Genomic DNA, 19,915 nt, shown 5'->3' with positions numbered 1-19,915 from the left:
GTCACGCAGAGCCGCTCGGAGTACTTTGCCTCCCTTAAAGACGGACACAGCTGATTCTGTAACTGAAGCTAAGGAAACAGGCAGACCTGCCAAATTATCATTTTATTTTGTTCTTCATTCGGCAAGTAACAGGAACACTAACAAGGTGGCGTTGAAAATGAGATGCACTGCGGCTCCGCTCAATATCAAAGCGCTTCTTCATATTGAACCGAGGAAGAATATACATGAATAAAAGCAAAATACTGTGGATGCTGGAAATCTGAAATAAAAACAAGAAATTCTGGAAATACTCAGCACGACTGGCAGCATCTGTGGAGACAGAAGCAGAGTTAACATTTCGGCTCAGTGACCCTTCTTCAGAACTGGCAAATATTAGAAATGTCAAAGGTTGGAAGCAAGTAATGCGGGGGTGGAGCAAGAGATAACAAAGGAGAAGGTGTAGATTGGACAAGGCCACAGAATAGCTGACCAGAAGGTCATGGAGCAAAGGCAAACAATATGTTAATGGTGTGTTGAAAGACAAAGCATTAGTACAGAGAGGACTGTTAATGGACTGAAAATTGAACAGCAGCAAGTACAAACAGGAAAAAAACAGTGGGTGAGCAAACTGAACAAACTAAGATGAAATAAAATAAACATACAAAAAAATGTAAAAAATGTAAAAATGAAAAATAACAAAAAATGAAAGTAAAATGGGGGCCCCGTCATGCTCTGGAATTATTGAACTCAATATTCAGTCCGGCACGCTCTCGTGTGCAGTGGTTCACACCGCAGCCTCACAGCTCCAGCGACCCGCTTTCAATTCTGGGCACTGCCTGCGTGGTGTTTGCAAGTTCTCCCTGTGTCTGCGTGGGATTCCTCTGGGTGCTCCGGTTTCCTCCCACATGCCAAAGACTGGCTGCTTGATAGGTTAATTGGCCATTATAAATTGCCCCTCGTAATGGCAGGTGGCAGGGAAATATCGGGAAGGTGGGGATGTGGTAGGAATATGAAATTCGTGTCAGATTAGTATAAATGGGTGGTCGATGGTCAGCTCAGACTCGGTGGGCTGAAGGGCCTGTTTCACTGCTGTATCACCAAACTAAACTAATCGGTCAACGGGATGCTGTTTTTCGAGCTTGTGTTGATGTTCACTGGAACACTGAGGCAATCCCAGGATAGAGATGTGAGCATGAGAGCAGTGGGCAGTCTTGAAATGGCAAGCAACCGGAAGCTCAGGGACCTGCTTGCGGACTGAGCAGACGTATTCCGCAAAGCGGTCACCCAGTCTGCGTTTGGTCTCCCCAATAAACATGAATATACATGAATTGGATTTAGGCACCAGTATGTTGCAAAACAAGAAGAAAGAAAAGCACAAATGCCATTAACTCTGACTTTGCAAATGATTCACTGAAAAATTCTTTCATTTGCTGGAAAAGATGACTATTGTGCATCTGAAAATGGGCACCATGGAATTGTGTTGCATACTGACCTGTTTTCCTATATTTGCCTGTCATCTATGCAATTCAATTTGTGTTGGATATTGCTGAGAATCTCATTTCAAGATGAGGGCACAGATATTATTATAATCCTACTGAAAGCCTAAACCTGGAACAAATACTGTGTTACATGGATTGCAACGTTTCGAGGGCTGTGCAGCTAAGGCGAGGAAGACAGGAATGATGTGTTTGATGATTGCGTGGAATGCATTGCAAACTTGGGTTACGTTGCTTGATTTCATTCTACACCATGAAATTCAGAAACAAGTGAGGCACAAGGTGGAAACCAACAGCTGTCTCTGTGGAAGAGGGGACATGGCTTCCTAATCTAACCATTTGAACTCTGCAAACATTCTGCTGGATCTGAACTGCCCTGTATACCAAGGCCAATTTGTATACTATATAAATTGGCATGCCCAGACTATGCAGAGGACTCCAGGTGGGGTCCAACCAGGACATTATATAGCTGCAGTGAAGCTTCGCCCCCATTATATAACTGCCTCTGTTACGCATTCTACTGCGAGGGTAATCACATTGCATGTAGCATCTCAGCAAAATAAGGACTCATTTGATCAAAATAAAGAGTTGAAAAACACAAATATGTGTCAGTGCATTCAGTAAATAATGTGAAATGAAATCCAGAACTTGGCAAGTATCCCAAGTGGATGTCTTGGTGTGGTTGGGGAAGGGAATCTTTGTCAATGATGGCACACTGTGCATTAACACTGCAGCAGCTGCTGCACCTCTTACAAACTTAGTTTCTTAAGGGAGAGTTTTAAAAAAAGGGAATTGGATAATTGCATGAAAGGAGAGGCAAAGAAAAGCAGAGCTAAGAAAGTGGGCCCAAATGGCAAGTCTTTCATAAAACTGCCATGGTACGATGGCCTGAATGGACTGGCGATGTGTTGTGCACTGCTGATCGTCCATGGCTGGGTCAATACCTCTGCAGCCTTGCGAAATGTCACAGTGGAATTGCATTTCAATGAAACAAGCACCACAAATCGATTAAGACTGTATTGTTTAACAATACTTGCAGCTTCCTCAACGTTGCAACTGTGTTGAGTTTCTGTAGTGTAGTGGTGATCACGTTTGCCTCACACGCAATAAGTCCCCAGTTCAAAACTGGGCAGAAACATTTTCAAAACGAAACCAAACTTCTTCGCAAGAAATATGCAATCATTGACATTCCCCATGAACACAATTTCTCAAAGTCCTCTTTCTCTTGCACAATGCCTTGCACTCGCTCCTCTTTCTAGTCCTGATGCTGCAGAAAGTTCCTCAAAACCGAGCAGTGACACTTTATTTGGCTCAGATTAGAATAGAAACCTGCAACACGAGCTTGCTAAGTAACAGCGAATCTTAGTCTCATTTCAGACGAGGCAAAAGCACATCAGCAATTCACTTTCACCAGCTCCACAGTCGTTGAGACGGGGCACGCTGCAATATTTTGACCCGCACTGTCCAATTACTCGCTGTCAGCAGCAAGTGGCGTCTGCTGCCTCAATCAACAGGTTACTGGCCATCTCGGGGAGGTAAAATAGCACAACCCGGGCCAAATCTCCCCATCAACCAAGCACCGGCTCAGCAAAACATAGGCACATGATATCCGGGTCACTGAACCTCCGAGCAGCTCTTCAAGAACACCCAAGTGACTGAAACTTTCTTTGAGTTGCAATGATGAATCTCCGGTGGAAACAATTTGGGGAAATTGCTCCTCCTGAACATTTCTTCTTGGGTAAAAGGGGCAAAAATCCTTTTCAATTTCACCACTGCTGCAGCAGATTCTTGGTGTCTTCAGCACCTTGATAACCCAGCTCTTAACATGCAGCCGCAATTATGACAAGGGGTAAAGGTTCATGACACGCAGAGGGGAAAAAGTTATTTAAGTTATGACAGTCGCTCACAGATTTATTAGTGTTTTGTTCAGTCAGTAACAGAGACATACCTGGATTTATTGATGCAGATTAACATAACTATTCAGCGTCACACAGAGCCGCTAGGAGTACTTTGCCTCCCTTAAAGACGGACACGGCTGATTCTGTAACTGAAGCTAAGGAAACAGGCAGACCTGCCAAATTATCATTTTATTTTGTTCTTCATTCGGCAAGTAACAGGAACACTAACAAGGTGGCGTTGAAAATGAGATGCACTGCGGCTCCGCTCAATATCAAAGCGCTCCTTCATATTGAACCGAGGAAGAATATACATGAATAAAAGCAAAATACTGTGGATGCTGGAAATCTGAAATAAAAACAAGAAATTCTGGAAATACTCAGCACGACTGGCAGCATCTGTGGAGACAGAAGCAGAGTTAACATTTCGGCTCAGTGACCCTTCTTCAGAACTGGCAAATATTAGAAATGTCAAAGGTTAGAAGCAAGTAAAGCGGGGGTGGAGCAAGAGATAACAAAGGAGAAGGTGTAGATTGGACAAGGCCACAGAATAGCTGACCAGAAGGTCATGGAGCAAAGGCAAACAATATGTTAATGGTGTGTTGAAAGACAAAGCATTAGTACAGAGAGGACTGTTAATGCACTGAAAATTGAACAGCAGCAAGTACAAACAGGAAAAAAAAACAGTGGGGAAGCAAACTGAACAAACTAAGATGAAATAAAATAAACATACAAAAAATGTAAAAAATGTAAAAATGAAAAATAACAAAAAATGAAAGTAAAATGGGGGCCCCGTCATGCTCTGGAATTATTGAACTCAATATTCAGTCCGGCACGCTCTCGTGTGCAGTGGTTCACACCGCAGCCTCACAGCTTCAGCGACCCGCTTTCAATTCTGGGCACTGCCTGCGTGGTGTTTGCAAGTTCTCCCTGTGTCTGCGTGGGATTCCTCTGGGTGCTCCGGTTTCCTCCCACATGCCAAAGACTGGCTGCTTGATAGGTTAATTGGCCATTATAAATTGCCCCTCGTATAGGGAGGTGGCAGGGAAATATAGGGAAGGTGGGGATGTGGTAGGAATATGGAATTCGTGTCGGATTAGTATAAATGGGTGGTCGATGGTCAGCTCAGACTCGGTGGGCCGAAGGGCCTGTTTCACTGCTGTATCACCAAACTAAACTAATCGGTCAACGGGATGCTGTTTTTCGAGCTTGTGTTGATGTTCACTGGAACACTGAGGCAATCCCAGGATAGAGATGTGAGCATGAGAGCAGTGGGCAGTCTTGAAATGGCAAGCAACCGGAAGCTCAGGGTCCTGCTTGCGGACTGAGCCGACGTATTCCGCAAAGCGGTCACCCAGTCTGCGTTAGGTCTCCCCAATAAACATGAATATACATGAATTGGATTTAGGCGCCAGTATGTTGCAAAACAAGAAGAAAGAAAAGCACAAATGCCATTAACTCTGACTTTGCAAATGATTCACTGAAAAATTCTTCCATTTGCTGGAAAAGATGACTATTGTGCATCTGAAAATGGGCACCATGGAATTGTGTTGCATACTGACCTGTTTTCCTATATTTGCCTGTCATCTATGCAATTCAATTTGTGTTGGATATTGCTGAGAATCTCATTTCAAGATGAGGGCACAGATATTATTATAATCCGGCTGAAAGCCTAAACCTGGAACAAATACTGGGTTACATGGATTGCAACGTTTCGAGGGCTGTGCAGCTCAGGTGAGGAAGACGGGAATGATGTGTTTGATGATTGCGTGGAATGCATTGCAAACTTGGGTTACGTTACTTGATTTCATTCTACACCTTGAAATTCAGAAGCAGGTGAGGCACCAGGTGGAAACCAACAGCTGTCTCTGTGGAAGAGGGGACATGGCCTCCTAATCTAACCATTTGAACTCTGCAAACATTCTGCTGGATCTGAACTGCCCTGTATACCAAGGCCAATTTGTATACTATATAAATTGGCATGCCCAGACTATGCAGAGGACTCCAGGTGGGGTCCAACCAGGACATTATATAGCTGCAGTGAAGCTTTGCCCCCATTATATAACTGCCTCTGTTACGCATTCTACTGCGAGGTTAATCACATTGTATGTAGCATCTCAGCAAAATAAGGACTCATTTGATCAAAATAAAGAGTTTAAAAACACAAATATGTGTCAGTGCAATCAGTAAATAATGAGAAATGAAATCCAGAAGTTGGCAAGAATCCCAAGTGGATGTCTTGGTGTGGTTGGGGAAGGGAATCTTTGTCAATGATGGCACACTGTGCATTAACACTGCAGAAGCTGCTGCACCTCTTACAAACTTAGTTTCTTAAGGGAGAGTTTTAAAAAAGGGAATTGGACAATTGCATGAAAGGAGAGGCAAAGAAAAGCAGAGCTAAGGAAGTGGGCCCGAATGGCAAGACTTTCAAAAAACTGGCAATGGTACGATGGCCTGAATGGACTGGCGATGTGTTGTGCACTGCTGATCGTCCATGGCTGGGTCAATACCTCTGCAGCCTTGCGAAATGTCACAGTGGAATTGCATTTCAATGAAACAAGCACCACAAATCGATTAAGACTGTATAGTTTAACAATACTTGCAGCTTCCTCAGCGCTGCAACTGTGTTGAGTTTCTGTCGTGTCGTGGTGATCACGTTTGCCTCACACGCAAAAAGTCCCGACTTTGAAACTGGGCAGAAACATTTTCAAAACCAACCCAAACCTCATACCAAGAAATATGCAATCATTGACATTCCCCATTAACTCAAAACAATTTCTCAAAGCCCTCTTTCTCTTGCACATTGTGTGCACAATGCCTTGTACTCGCTCCTCTTTCTAGTCCTGATGCTGCAGAAAGTTCCTCAAAACCGAGCAGTGACACTTTATTTGGCTCAGATTAGAATAGAAACCTGCAACACGAGCTTGCTAAGTATCAGCGAATCTTAGTCTCATTTCAGACGAGGCAAAAGCACATCAGCAATTCACTTTCACCAGCTCCACAGTCGTTGAGACAGGGGCACGCTGCAATATTTTGACCCGCACTGTCCAATTTCTCGCTGTCAGCAGCAACTGGCATCTGCGGCCTCAATCAACAGGTTACTGGCCATCTCGGGGAGGTAAAATAGCACAACCCGGGCCAAATCTCCCCATAAACCAAGCACCGGCTCAGCAAAACGTAGGCACATAATATCCGGGTCACTGAACCTCCGAGCAGCTCTGACAGAACACCCAAGTGACTGAAACTTTCTTTGAGTTGCAATGATGAATCTCCGGTGGAAACAAGTTGGGGGAAATTGCTCCTGCTGAATATTTCTTCTTGGGTAAAAGGGGCAAAAATCCTTTTCAATTTAACCACTGCTGCAGCAGATTCTTGGTGTCTTAAGCACTTTGATAACCCAGCTCTTAACATGCAGCCGCAATTATGACAAGGGGTAAAGGTTCATGACACGCAGAGGGGAAAAAGTTATTTAAGTTATGACAGTCGCTCACAGACTTATTAGCGTTTTGTTCAGTCAGTAACAGAGACATACCTGGATTTATTGATGCAGATTAACATAACGATTCAGCGTCACGCAGAGCCGCTAGGAGTACTTTGCCTCCCTTAAAGACGGACACAGCTGATTCTGTAACTGAAGCTAAGGAAACAGGCAGACCTGCCAAATTATCATTTTATTTTGTTCTTCATTCGGCAAGTAACAGGAACACTAACAAGGTGGCGTTGAAAATGAGATGCACTGCGGCTCCGCTCAATATCAAAGCGCTCCTTCATATTGAACTGAGGAAGAATATACATGAATAAAAGCAAAATACTGTGGATGCTGGAAATCTGAAATAAAAACAAGAAATTCTGTAAATACTCAGCAGGTCTGGCAGCATCTGTGGAGACAGAAGCAGAGTGAACATTTCGGCACAGTGACCCTTCTTCAGAACTGGCAAATATTAGAAATGTCAAAGGTTAGAAGCAAGTAAAGCGGGGGTGGAGCAAGAGATAACAAAGGAGAAGGTGTAGATTGGACAAGGCCACAGAATAGCTGACCAGAAGGTCATGGAGCAAAGGCAAACAATATGTTAATGGTGTGTTGAAAGACAAAGCATTAGTACAGAGAGGACTGTTAATGGACTGAAAATTGAACAGCAGCAAGTACAAACAGGAAAAAAAACAGTGGGTAAGCAAACTGAACAAACTAAGATGAAATAAAATAAACATACAAAAAAATGTAAAAAATGTAAAAATGAAAAATAACAAAAAATGAAAGTAAAATGGGGGCCCCGTCATGCTCTGGAATTATTGAACTCAATATTCAGTCCGGCACGCTCTCGTGTGCAGTGGTTCACACCGCAGCCTCACAGCTCCAGCGACCCGCTTTCAATTCTGGGCACTGCCTGCGTGGTGTTTGCAAGTTCTCCCTGTGTCTGCGTGGGATTCCTCTGGGTGCTCCGGTTTCCTCCCACATGCCAAAGACTGGCTGCTTGATAGGTTAATTGGCCATTATAAATTGCCCCTCGTAATGGGAGGTGGCAGAGAAATATCGGGAAGGTGGGGATGTGGTAGGAATATGGAATTCGTGTCGGATTAGTATAAATGGGTGGTCGATGGTCAGCACAGACTCGGTGGGCCGAAGGGCCTGTTTCACTGCTGTATCACCAAACTAAACTAATCGGTCAACGGGATGCTGTTTTTCGAGCTTGTGTTGATGTTCACTGGAACACTGAGGCAATCCCAGGATAGAGATGTGAGCATGAGAGCAGTGGGCAGTCTTGAAATGGCAAGCAACCGGAAGCTCAGGGTCCTGCTTGCGGACTGAGCCGACGTATTCCGCAAAGCGGTCACCCAGTCTGCATTTGGTCTCCCCAATAAACATGAATATACATGAATTGGATTTAGGCGCCAGTATGTTGCAAAACAAGAAGAAAGAAAAGCACAAATGCCATTAACTCTGACTTTGCAAATGATTCACTGAAAAATTCTTTCATTTGCTGGAAAAGATGACTATTGTGCATCTGAAAATGGGCACCATGGAATTGTGTTGCATACTGACCTGTTTTCCTATATTTGCCTGTCATCTATGCAATTCAATTTGTGTTGGATATTGCTGAGACTCTCATTTCAAGATGAGGGCACAGATATTATTATAATCCTACTGAAAGCCTAAACCTGGAACAAATACTGTGTTACATGGATTGCAACGTTTCGAGGGCTGTGCAGCTAAGGTGAGGAAGACAGGAATGATGTGTTTGACGATTGCGTGGAATGCATTGCAAACTTGGGTTACGTTGCTTCATTTCATTCTACACCTTGAAATTCAGAAGCAAGTGAGGCACCAGGTGGAAACCAACAGCTGTCTCTGTGGAAGAGGGGACATTGCTTCCTAATCTAACCATTTGAACTCTGCAAACATTCTGCTGGATCTGAACTGCACTGTATACCAAGGCCAATTTGTATACTATATAAATTGGCATGCCCAGACTATGCAGAGGACTCCAGGTGGGGTCCAACCAGGACATTATATAGCTGCAGTGAAGCTTCGCCCCCATTATATAACTGCCTCTGTTACGCATTCTACTGCGAGGGTAATCACATTGTTTGTAGCATCTCAGCAAAATAAGGACTCATTTGATCAAAATAAAGAGTTTAAAAACACAAATATGTGTCAGTGCAATCAGTAAATAATGAGAAATGAAATCCAGAACTTGGCAAGAATCCCAAGTGGATGTCTTGGTGTGGTTGGGGAAGGGAATCTTTGTCAATGATGGCACACTGTGCATTAACACTGCAGCAGCTGCTGCACCTCTGACAAACTTAGTTTCTTATGGGAGAGTTTTAAAAAAAGGGAATTGGATAATTGCATGAAAGGAGAGGCAAAGAAAAGCAGAGCTAAGGAAGTGGGCCCAAATGGCAAGTCTTTCAAAAAACTGCCATGGTACGATGGCCTGAATGGACTGGCGATGTGTTGTGCACTGCTGATCGTCCATGGCTGGGTCAATACCTCTGCAGCCTTGCGAAATGTCACAGTGGAATTGCATTTCAATGAAAAAAGCACCACAAATCGATTAAGACTGTATAGTTTAACAATACTTGCAGCTTCCTCAGCGCTGTAAGTGTGTTGAGTTTCTGTAGTGTAGTGGTGATCACGTTTACCTCACACGCAAAAAGGCCCCAGTTCGAAACTGGGCAGAAACATTTTCAAAACGAACCCAAACTTCTTCGCAAGAAATATGCAATCATTGACATTCCCCATGAACACAACACAATTTCTCAAAGCCCTCTTTCTCTTGCACATTGTGTGCACAATGCCTTGCACTCGCTCCTTTTTCTAGTCCTGATGCTGCAGAAAGTTCCTCAAAACCGAGCAGTGACACTTTATTTGGCTCAGTTTAGAATAGAAACCTGCAACACGAGCTTGCTAAGTAACAGCGAATCTTAGTCTCATTTCAGACGAGGCAAAAGCACATCAGCAATTCACTTTCACCAGCTCCACAGTCGTTGAGACAGGGGCACGCTGCAATATTTTGACCCGCACTGTCCAATTACTCGCCGTCAGCAGCAAGAGGCGTCTGCTGCCTCAATCAACAGGTCACTGGCCATCTCGGGGAGGTAAAATAGCACAACCCGGGCCAAATCTCCCCAGAAACCAAGCACCGGCTCAGCAAAACGTCGGCACATGATATCCGGGTCACTGAACCTCCGAGCAGCTCTGACAGAACACTCAAGTGACTGAAACTTTCTTTGAGTTGCAATGATGAATCTCCGGTGGAAACAAGTTGGGGGAAATTGCTCCTCCTGAACATTTCTTCTTGGGTAAAAGGGGCAAAAATCCTTTTCAATTTAACCACTGCTGCAGCAGATTTTTGGTGTCTTAAGCACCTTGATAACCCAGCTCTTAACATGCAGCCGCAATTATGACAAGGGGTAAAGGTTCATGACACGCAGAGGGGAAAAAGTTATTTAAGTTATGACAGTCGCTCACAGATTTATTAGCGTTTTGTTCAGTCAGTAACAGAGACATACCTGGATTTATTGATGCAGATTAACATAACTATTCAGCGTCACGCAGAGCCGCTAGGAGTACTTTGCCTCCCTTAAAGACGGACACAGCTGATTCTGTAACTGAAGCTAAGGAAACAGGCAGACCTGCCAAATTATCATTTTATTTTGTTCTTCATTCGGCAAGTAACAGGAACACTAACAAGGTGGCGTTGAAAATGAGATGCACTGCGGCTCCGCTCAATATCAAAGCGCTCCTTCATATTGAACTGAGGAAGAATATACATGAATTAAAGCAAAATACTGTGGATGCTGGAAATCTGAAAAAAAACAAGAAATTCTGGTAATACTCAGCACGACTGGCAGCATCTGTGGAGACAGAAGCAGAGTTAACATTTCGGCTCAGTGACCCTTCTTCAGAACTGGCAAATATTAGAAATGTCAAAGGTTAGAAGCAAGTAAAGCGGGGGTGGAGCAAGAGATAACAAAGGAGAAGGTGTAGATTGGACAAGGCCTCAGAATAGCTGACCAGAAGGTCATGGAGCAAAGGCAAACAATATGTTAATGGTGTGTTGAAAGACAAAGCATTAGTACAGAGAGGACTGTTAATGGACTGAAAATTGAACAGCAGCAAGTACAAACAGGAAAAAAAAACAGTGGGTAAGCAAACTGAACAAATGAAGATGAAATAAAATAAACATACAAAAAAATGTAATAAATGAAAAAAAGAAAAATAACAAAAAATGAAAGTAAAATGGGGGCCCGTCTTGCTCTGGAATTATTGAACTCAATATTCAGTCCGGCACGCTCTCGTGTGCAGTGGTTCACACCGCAGCCTCACAGCTCCAGCGACCCGCTTTCAATTCTGGGCACTGCCTGCGTGGTGTTTGCAAGTTCTCCCTGTGTCTGCGTGGGATTCCTCTGGGTGCTCCGGTTTCCTCCCACATGCCAAAGACTGGCTGCTTGATAGGTTAATTGGCCATTATAAATTGCTCCTCGTATAGGGAGGTGGTGGGAAATATAGGGAAGGTGGGGATGTGGTAGGAATATGGAATTCGTGTCGGATTAGTATAAATGGGTGGTCGATGGTCAGCACAGACTCGGTGGGCCGAAGGGCCTGTTTCACTGCTGTATCACCAAACTAAACTAATCGGTCAACGGGATGCTGTTTTTCGAGCTTGTGTTGATGTTCACTGGAACACTGAGGCAATCCCAGGATAGAGATGTGAGCATGAGAGCAGTGGGCAGTCTTGAAATGGCAAGCAACCGGAAGCTCAGGGTCCTGCTTGCGGACTGAGCCGACGTATTCCGCAAAGCGGTCACCCAGTCTGCGTTTGGTCTCCCCAATAAACATGAATATACATGAATTGGATTTAGGCGCCAGTATGTTGCAAAACAAGAAGAAAGAAAAGCACAAATGCCATTAACTCTGACTTTGCAAATGATTCACTGAAAAATTCTTTCATTTGCTGGAAAAGAAGACTATTGTGCATCTGAAAATGGGCACCATGGAATTGTGTTGCATACTGACCTGTTTTCCTATATTTGCCTGTCATCTATGCAATTCAATTTGTGTTGGATATTGCTGAGAATCTCATTTCAAGATGAGGGCACAGATATTATTATAATCCTACTGAAAGCCTAAACCTGGAACAAATACTGTGTTACATGGATTGCAACGTTTCGAGGGCTGTGCAGCTAAGGTGAGGAAGACGAGAATGATGTGTTTGATGATTGCGTGGAATGCATTGCAAACTTGGGTTACGTTGCTTGATTTCATTCTACACCTTGAAATTCAGAAACAAGTGAGGCACCAGGTGGAAACCAACAGCTGTCTCTGTGGAAGAGGGGACATGGCTACCTAATCTAACCATTTGAACTCTGCAAACATTCTGCTGGATCTGAACTGCCCTGTATACCAAGGCCAATTTGTATACTATATAAATTGGCATGCCCAGACTATGCAGAGGACTCCAGGTGGGATCCAACCAGGACATTATATAGCTGCAGTGAAGCTTCGCCCCCATTATATAACTGCCTCTGTTACGCATTCTACTGCGAGGGTAATCACATTGTATGTAGCATCTCAGCAAAATAAGGACTCATTTGATCAAAATAAAGAGTTTAAAAACACAAATATGTGTCAGTGCAATCAGTAAATAATGAGAAATGAAATCCAGAACTTGGCAAGAATCCCAAGTGGATGTCTTGGTGTGGTTGGGGAAGGGAATCTTTGTCAATGATGGCACACTGTGCATTAACACTGCAGCAGCTGCTGCACCTCTTACAAACTTAGTTTCTTAAGGGAGAGTTTTTAAAAAAGGGAATTGGATAATTGCATGAAAGGAGAGGCAAACAAAAGCAGAGCTAAGGAAGTGGGCCCAAATGGCAAGTCTTTCATAAAACTGCCATGGTACGATGGCCTGAATGGACTGGCGATGTGTTGTGCACTGCTGATCGTCCATGGCTGGGTCAATACCTCTGCAGCCTTGCGAAATGTCACAGTGGAATTGCATTTCAATGAAACAAGCACCACAAATCGATTAAGACTGTATCGTTTAACAATACTTGCAGCTTCCTCAGCGCTGTAAGTGTGTTGAGTTTCTGTAGTGTAGTGGTGATCACGTTTGCCTTATACGCAAAAGGTCCCCAGTTCGAAACTGAGCAGAAACATTTTCAAAACCAACCCAAACTTCTTCGCAAGAAATATGCAATCTTTGACATTCCCCATGAACACAACACAATTTCTCAAAGCCCTCTATCTCTTGCACATTGTGTGCACAATGCCTTGCACTCGCTCCTTTTTCTAGTCCTGATGCTGCAGAAAGTTCCTCAAAACCGAGCAGTGACACTTTATTTGGCTCAGATTAGAATAGAAACCTGCAACACGAGCTTGCTAAGTAACAGCGAATCTTAGTCTCATTTCAGACGAGGCAAAAGCACATCAGCAATTCACTTTCACCAGCTCCACAGTCGTTGAGACAGGGGCACGCTGCAATATTTTGACCCGCACTGTCCAATTACTCGCTGTCAGCAGCAAGTGGCGTCTGCTGCTTCAATCAACAGGTTACTGGCCATCTCGGGGAGGTAAAATAGCACAACCCGGGCCAAATCTCCCCATCAACTATGCACCGGCTCAGCAAAACGGAGGCACATGATATCCGGGTCACTGAACCTCCGAGCAGCTCTTGCAGAACACCCAAGTGACTGAAACTTTCTTTGAGTTGCAATGATGAATCTCCGGTGGAAACAAGTTGGGGGAAATTGCTCCTCCTGAACATTTCTTCTTGGGTAAAAGGGGCAAAAATCCTTTTCAATTTAACCACTGCTGCAGCAGATTCTTGGTGTCTTAAGCACCTTGATAACCCAGCTCTTAACATGCAGCCGCAATTATGACAAGGGGTAAAGGTTCATGACACGCAGAGGGGAAAAAGTTATTTAAGTTATGACAGTCGCTCACATATTTATTAGCGTTCTGTTCAGTCAGTAACAGAGACATACCTGGATTTATTGATGCAGATTAACATAACTATTCAGCGTCACGCAGAGCCGCTAGGAGTACTTTGCCTCCCTTAAAGACGGACACAGCTGATTCTGTAACTGAAGCTAAGGAAACAGGCAGACCTGCCAAATTATCATTTTATTTTGTTCTTCATTCGGCAAGTAACAGGAACACTAACAAGGTGGCGTTGAAAATGAGATGCACTGCGGCTCCGCTCAATATCAAAGCGCTCCTTCATATTGAACCGAGGAAGAATATACATGAATAAAAGCAAAATACTGTGGATGCTGGAAATCTGAAATAAAAACCAGAAATTCTGGAAATACTCAGCACGACTGGCAGCATCTGTGGAGACAGCAGCAGAGTTAACATTTCGGCTCAGTGACCCTTCTTCAGAACTGGCAAATATTAGAAATGTCAAAGGTTAGAAGCAAGTAAAGCGGGGGTGGAGCAAGAGATAACAAAGGAGAAGGTGTAGATTGGACAAGGCCACAGAATAGCTGACCAGAAGGTCATGGAGCAAAGGCAAACAATATGTTAATGGTGTGTTGAAAGACAAAGCATTAGTACAGAGAGGACTGTTAATGGACTGAAAATTGAAGAGCAGCAAGTACAAACAGGAAAAAAAACAGTGGGTAAGCAAACTGAACAAACTAAGATGAAATAAAATAAACATACAAAAAAATGTAAATAATGTAAAAATGAAAAATAACAAAAAATGAAAGTAAAATGGGGGCCCCGTCATGCTCTGGAATTATTGAACTCAATATTCAGTCCGGCACGCTCTCGTGTGCAGTGGTTCACACCACAGCCTCACAGCTCCAGCGACCCGCTTTCAATTCTGGGCACTGCCTGCGTGGTGTTTGCAAGTTCTCCCTGTGTCTGCGTGGGATTCCTCTGGGTGCTCCGGTTTCCTCCCACATGCCAAAGACTGGCTGCTTGATAGGTTAATTGGCCATTATAAATTGCACCTCGTATAGGGAGGTGGCAGGGAAATATAGGGAAGGTGGGGATGTGGTAGGAATATGGAATTCGTGTCGGATTAGTATAAATGGGTGGTCGATGGTCAGCACAGACTCGGTGGGCCGAAGGGCCTGTTTCACTGCTGGATCACCAAACTAAACTAATCGGTCAACGGGATGCTGTTTTTCGAGCTTGTGTTGATGTTCACTGGAACACTGAGGCAATCCCAGGATAGAGATGTGAGCATGAGAGCAGTGGGCAGTCTTGAAATGGCAAGCAACCGGAAGCTCAGGGTCCTGCTTGCGGACTGAGCCGACGTATTCCGCAAAGCGGTCACCCAGTCTGCATTTGGTCTCCCCAATAAACATGAATATACATGAATTGGATTTAGGCGCCAGTATGTTGCAAAACAAGAAGAAAGAAAAGCACAAATGCCATTAACTCTGACTTTGCAAATGATTCACTGAAAAATTCTTTCATTTGCTGGAAAAGATGACTATTGTGCATCTGAAAATGGGCACCATGGAATTGTGTTGCATACTGACCTGTTTTCCTATATTTGCCTGTCATCTATGCAATTCAATTTGTGTTGGATATTGCTGAGAATCTCATTTCAAGATGAGGGCACAGATATTATTATAATCCTACTGAAAGCCTAAACCTGGAACAAATACTGTGTTACATGGATTGCAACGTTTCGAGGGCTGTGCAGCTAAGGTGAGGAAGACAGGAATGATGTGTTTGATGATTGCATGGAATGCATTGCAAACTTGGGTTACGTTGCTTCATTTCATTCTACACCTTGAAATTCAGAAGCAAGTGTGGCACCAGGTGGAAACCAACAGCTGTCTCTGTGGAAGAGGGGACATTGCTTCCTAATCTAACCATTTGAACTCTGCAAACATTCTGCTGGATCTGAACTGCACTGTATACCAAGGCCAATTTGTATACTATATAAATTGGCATGCCCAGACTATGCAGAGGACTCCAGGTGGGGTCCAACCAGGACATTATATAGCTGCAGTGAAGCTTCGCCCCCATTATATAACTGCCTCTGTTACGCATTCTACTGCGAGGGTAATTACATTATTTGTAGCATCTCAGCAAAATAAGGACTCATTTGATCAAAATAAAGAGTTTAAAAACACAAATATGTGTCAGTGCAATCAGTAAATAATGAGAAATGAAATCCAGAACTTGGCAAGAATCCCAAGTGGATGTCTTGGTGTGGTTGGGGAAGGGAATCTTTGTCAATGATGGCACACTGTGCATTAACACTGCAGCAGCTGCTGCACCTCTGACAAACTTAGTTTCTTAAGGGAGAGTTTTAAAAAAAGGGAATTGGATAATTGCATGAAAGGAGAGGCAAAGAAAAGCAGAGCTAAGGAAGTGGGTCCAAATGGCAAGTCTTTCAAAAAACTGCCATGGTACGATGGCCTGAATGGACTGGCGATGTGTTGTGCACTGCTGATCGTCCATGGCTGGGTCAATACCTCGGCAGCCTTACGAAATGTCACAGTGGAATTGCATTTCAATGAAACAAGCACCACAAATCGATTAAGACTGTATAGTTTAACAATACTTGCAGCTTCCTCAGCGCTGTAAGTGTGTTGAGTTTCTGTAGTGTAGTGGTGATCACGTTTGCCTCACACGCAAAAGGTCCCCAGTTCGAAACTGGGCAGAAACATTTTCAAAACGAACCCAAACTTCTTCGCAAGAAATATGCAATCATTGACATTCCCCATGAACACAACACAATTTCTCAAAGCCCTCTTTCTCTTGCACATTGTGTGCACAATGCCTTGCACTCGCTCCTTTTTCTAGTCCTGATGCTGCAGAAAGTTCCTCAAAACCGAGCAGTGACACTTTATTTGGCTCAGATTAGAATAGAAACCTGCAACACGAGCTTGCTAAGTAACAGCGAATCTTAGTCTCATTTCAGACGAGGCAAAAGCACATCAGCAATTCACTTTCACCAGCTCCACAGTCGTTGAGACAGGGGCACGCTGCAATATTTTGACCCGCACTGTCCAATTACTCGCTGTCAGCAGCAAGTGGCGTCTGCTGCCTCAATCAACAGGTTACTGGCCATCTCGGGGAGGTAAAATAGCACAACCCGGGCCAAATCTCCCCATCAACTATGCACCGGCTCAGCAAAACGGAGGCACATGATATCCGGGTCACTGAACCTCCGAGCAGCTCTTGCAGAACACGCAAGTGACTGAAACTTTCTTTGAGTTGCAATGATGAATCTCCGGTGGAAACAAGTTGGGGGAAATTGCTCCTCCTGAACATTTCTTCTTGGGTAAAAGGGGCAAAAATCCTTTTCAATTTAACCACTGCTGCAGCAGATTCTTGGTGTCTTAAGCACCTTGATAACCCAGCTCTTAACATGCAGCCGCAATTATGACAAGGGGTAAAGGTTCATGACACGCAGAGGCGAAAAAGTTATTTAAGTTATGACAGTCGCTCACATATTTATTAGCGTTCTGTTCAGTCAGTAACAGAGACATACCTGGATTTATTGATGCAGATTAACATAACTATTCAGCGTCACGCAGAGCCGCTAGGAGTACTTTGCCTCCCTTAAAGACGGACACAGCTGATTCTGTAACTGAAGCTAAGGAAACAGGCAGACCTGCCAAATTATCATTTTATTTTGTTCTTCATTCGGCAAGTAACAGGAACACTAACAAGGTGGCGTTGAAAATGAGATGCACTGCGGCTCCGCTCAATATCAAAGCGCTCCTTCATATTGAACCGAGGAAGAATATACATGAATAAAAGCAAAATACTGTGGATGCTGGAAATCTGAAATACAAACCATAAATTCTGGAAATACTCAGCACGACTGGCAGCATCTGTGGAGACAGAAGCAGAGTTAACATTTCGGCTCAGTGACCCTTCTTCAGAACTGGCAAATATTAGAAATGTCAAAGGTTAGAAGCAAGTAAAGCGGGGGTGGAGCAAGAGATAACAAAGGAGAAGGTGTAGATTGGACAAGGCCACAGAATAGCTGACCAGAAGGTCATGGAGCAAAGGCAAACAATATGTTAATGGTGTGTTGAAAGACAAAGCATTAGTACAGAGAGGACTGTTAATGGACTGAAAATTGAAGAGCAGCAAGTACAAACAGGAAAAAAAACAGTGGGTAAGCAAACTGAACAAACTAAGATGAAATAAAATAAACATACAAAAAAATGTAAATAATGTAAAAATGAAAAATAACAAAAAATGAAAGTAAAATGGGGGCCCCGTCATGCTCTGGAATTATTGAACTCAATATTCAGTCCGGCACGCTCTCGTGTGCAGTGGTTCACACCACAGCCTCACAGCTCCAGCGACCCGCTTTCAATTCTGGGCACTGCCTGCGTGGTGTTTGCAAGTTCTCCCTGTGTCTGCGTGGGATTCCTCTGGGTGCTCCGGTTTCCTCCCACATGCCAAAGACTGGCTGCTTGATAGGTTAATTGGCCATTATAAATTGCACCTCGTATAGGGAGGTGGCAGGGAAATATAGGGAAGGTGGGGATGTGGTAGGAATATGGAATTCGTGTCGGATTAGTATAAATGGGTGGTCGATGGTCAGCACAGACTCGGTGGGCCGAAGGGCCTGTTTCACTGCTGTATCACCAAACTAAACTAATCGGTCAACGGGATGCTGTTTTTCGAGCTTGTGTTGATGTTCACTGGAACACTGAGGCAATCCCAGGATAGAGATGTGAGCATGAGAGCAGTGGGCAGTCTTGAAATGGCAAGCAACCGGAAGCTCAGGGTCCTGCTTGCGGACTGAGCCGACGTATTCCGCAAAGCGGTCACCCAGTCTGCATTTGGTCTCCCCAATAAACATGAATATACATGAATTGGATTTAGGCGCCAGTATGTTGCAAAACAAGAAGAAAGAAAAGCACAAATGCCATTAACTCTGACTTTGCAAATGATTCACTGAAAAATTCTTTCATTTGCTGGAAAAGATGACTATTGTGCATCTGAAAATGGGCACCATGGAATTGTGTTGCATACTGACCTGTTTTCCTATATTTGCCTGTCATCTATGCAATTCAATTTGTGTTGGATATTGCTGAGAATCTCATTTCAAGATGAGGGCACAGATATTATTATAATCCTACTGAAAGCCTAAACCTGGAACAAATACTGTGTTACATGGATTGCAACGTTTCGAGGGCTGTGCAGCTAAGGTGAGGAAGACAGGAATGATGTGTTTGATGATTGCGTGGAATGCATTGCAAACTTGGGTTACGTTGCTTGATTTCATTCTACACCTTGAAATTCAGAAGCAAGTGAGGCACCAGGTGGAAACCAACAGCTGTCTCTGTGGAAGAGGGGACATTGCTTCCTAATCTAACCATTTGAACTCTGCAAACATTCTGCTGGATCTGAACTGCACTGTATACCAAGGCCAATTTGTATACTATATAAATTGGCATGCCCAGACTATGCAGAGGACTCCAGGTGGGGTCCAACCAGGACATTATATAGCTGCAGTGAAGCTTCGCCCCCATTATATAACTGCCTCTGTTACGCATTCTACTGCGAGGGTAATCACATTGTTTGTAGCATCTCAGCAAAATAAGGACTCATTTGATCAAAATAAAGAGTTTAAAAACACAAATATGTGTCAGTGCAATCAGTAAATAATGAGAAATGAAATCCAGAACTTGGCAAGAATCCCAAGTGGATGTCTTGGTGTGGTTGGGGAAGGGAATCTTTGTCAATGATGGCACACTGTGCATTAACACTGCAGCAGCTGCTGCACCTCTGACAAACTTAGTTTCTTATGGGAGAGTTTTAAAAAAAGGGAATTGGATAATTGCATGAAAGGAGAGGCAAAGAAAAGCAGAGCTAAGGAAGTGGGCCCAAATGGCAAGTCTTTCAAAAAACTGCCATGGTACGATGGCCTGAATGGACTGGCGATGTGTTGTGCACTGCTGATCGTCCATGGCTGGGTCAATACCTCTGCAGCCTTGCGAAATGTCACAGTGGAATTGCATTTCAATGAAACAAGCACCACAAATCGATTAAGACTGTATAGTTTAACAATACTAGCAGCTTCCTCAGCGCTGCAAGTGTGTTGA

At 43.8% G+C, this 19,915-nt stretch overlaps 4 non-coding genes across 4 annotated transcripts; all 4 read left to right on the top strand.

Moving 5' to 3' along the window:
• The first annotated feature begins 2,540 nt into the window (after positions 1–2,540).
• trnav-cac (transfer RNA valine (anticodon CAC)) lies at positions 2,541–2,613 on the top strand. The gene has a single exon. It is a non-coding gene; the product is annotated as a tRNA-Val (tRNA).
• Positions 2,614–9,480: 6,867 nt separating this feature from the next.
• trnav-cac (transfer RNA valine (anticodon CAC)) lies at positions 9,481–9,553 on the top strand. Its single transcript has one exon. It is a non-coding gene; the product is annotated as a tRNA-Val (tRNA).
• Positions 9,554–12,957: 3,404 nt separating this feature from the next.
• trnai-uau (transfer RNA isoleucine (anticodon UAU)) lies at positions 12,958–13,030 on the top strand. The gene has a single exon. It is a non-coding gene; the product is annotated as a tRNA-Ile (tRNA).
• Positions 13,031–16,436: 3,406 nt separating this feature from the next.
• trnav-cac (transfer RNA valine (anticodon CAC)) lies at positions 16,437–16,509 on the top strand. Its single transcript has one exon. It is a non-coding gene; the product is annotated as a tRNA-Val (tRNA).
• The last annotated feature ends 3,406 nt before the right edge of the window (positions 16,510–19,915 follow it).

This window comes from Heterodontus francisci, chromosome 22, assembly GCF_036365525.1.
Source record: "Heterodontus francisci isolate sHetFra1 chromosome 22, sHetFra1.hap1, whole genome shotgun sequence".
Taxonomy (NCBI): domain Eukaryota; kingdom Metazoa; phylum Chordata; class Chondrichthyes; order Heterodontiformes; family Heterodontidae; genus Heterodontus; species Heterodontus francisci.
Note: the sequence above shows the minus strand (reverse complement) of the source record. Positions and strands in the feature narration are given on the sequence as shown.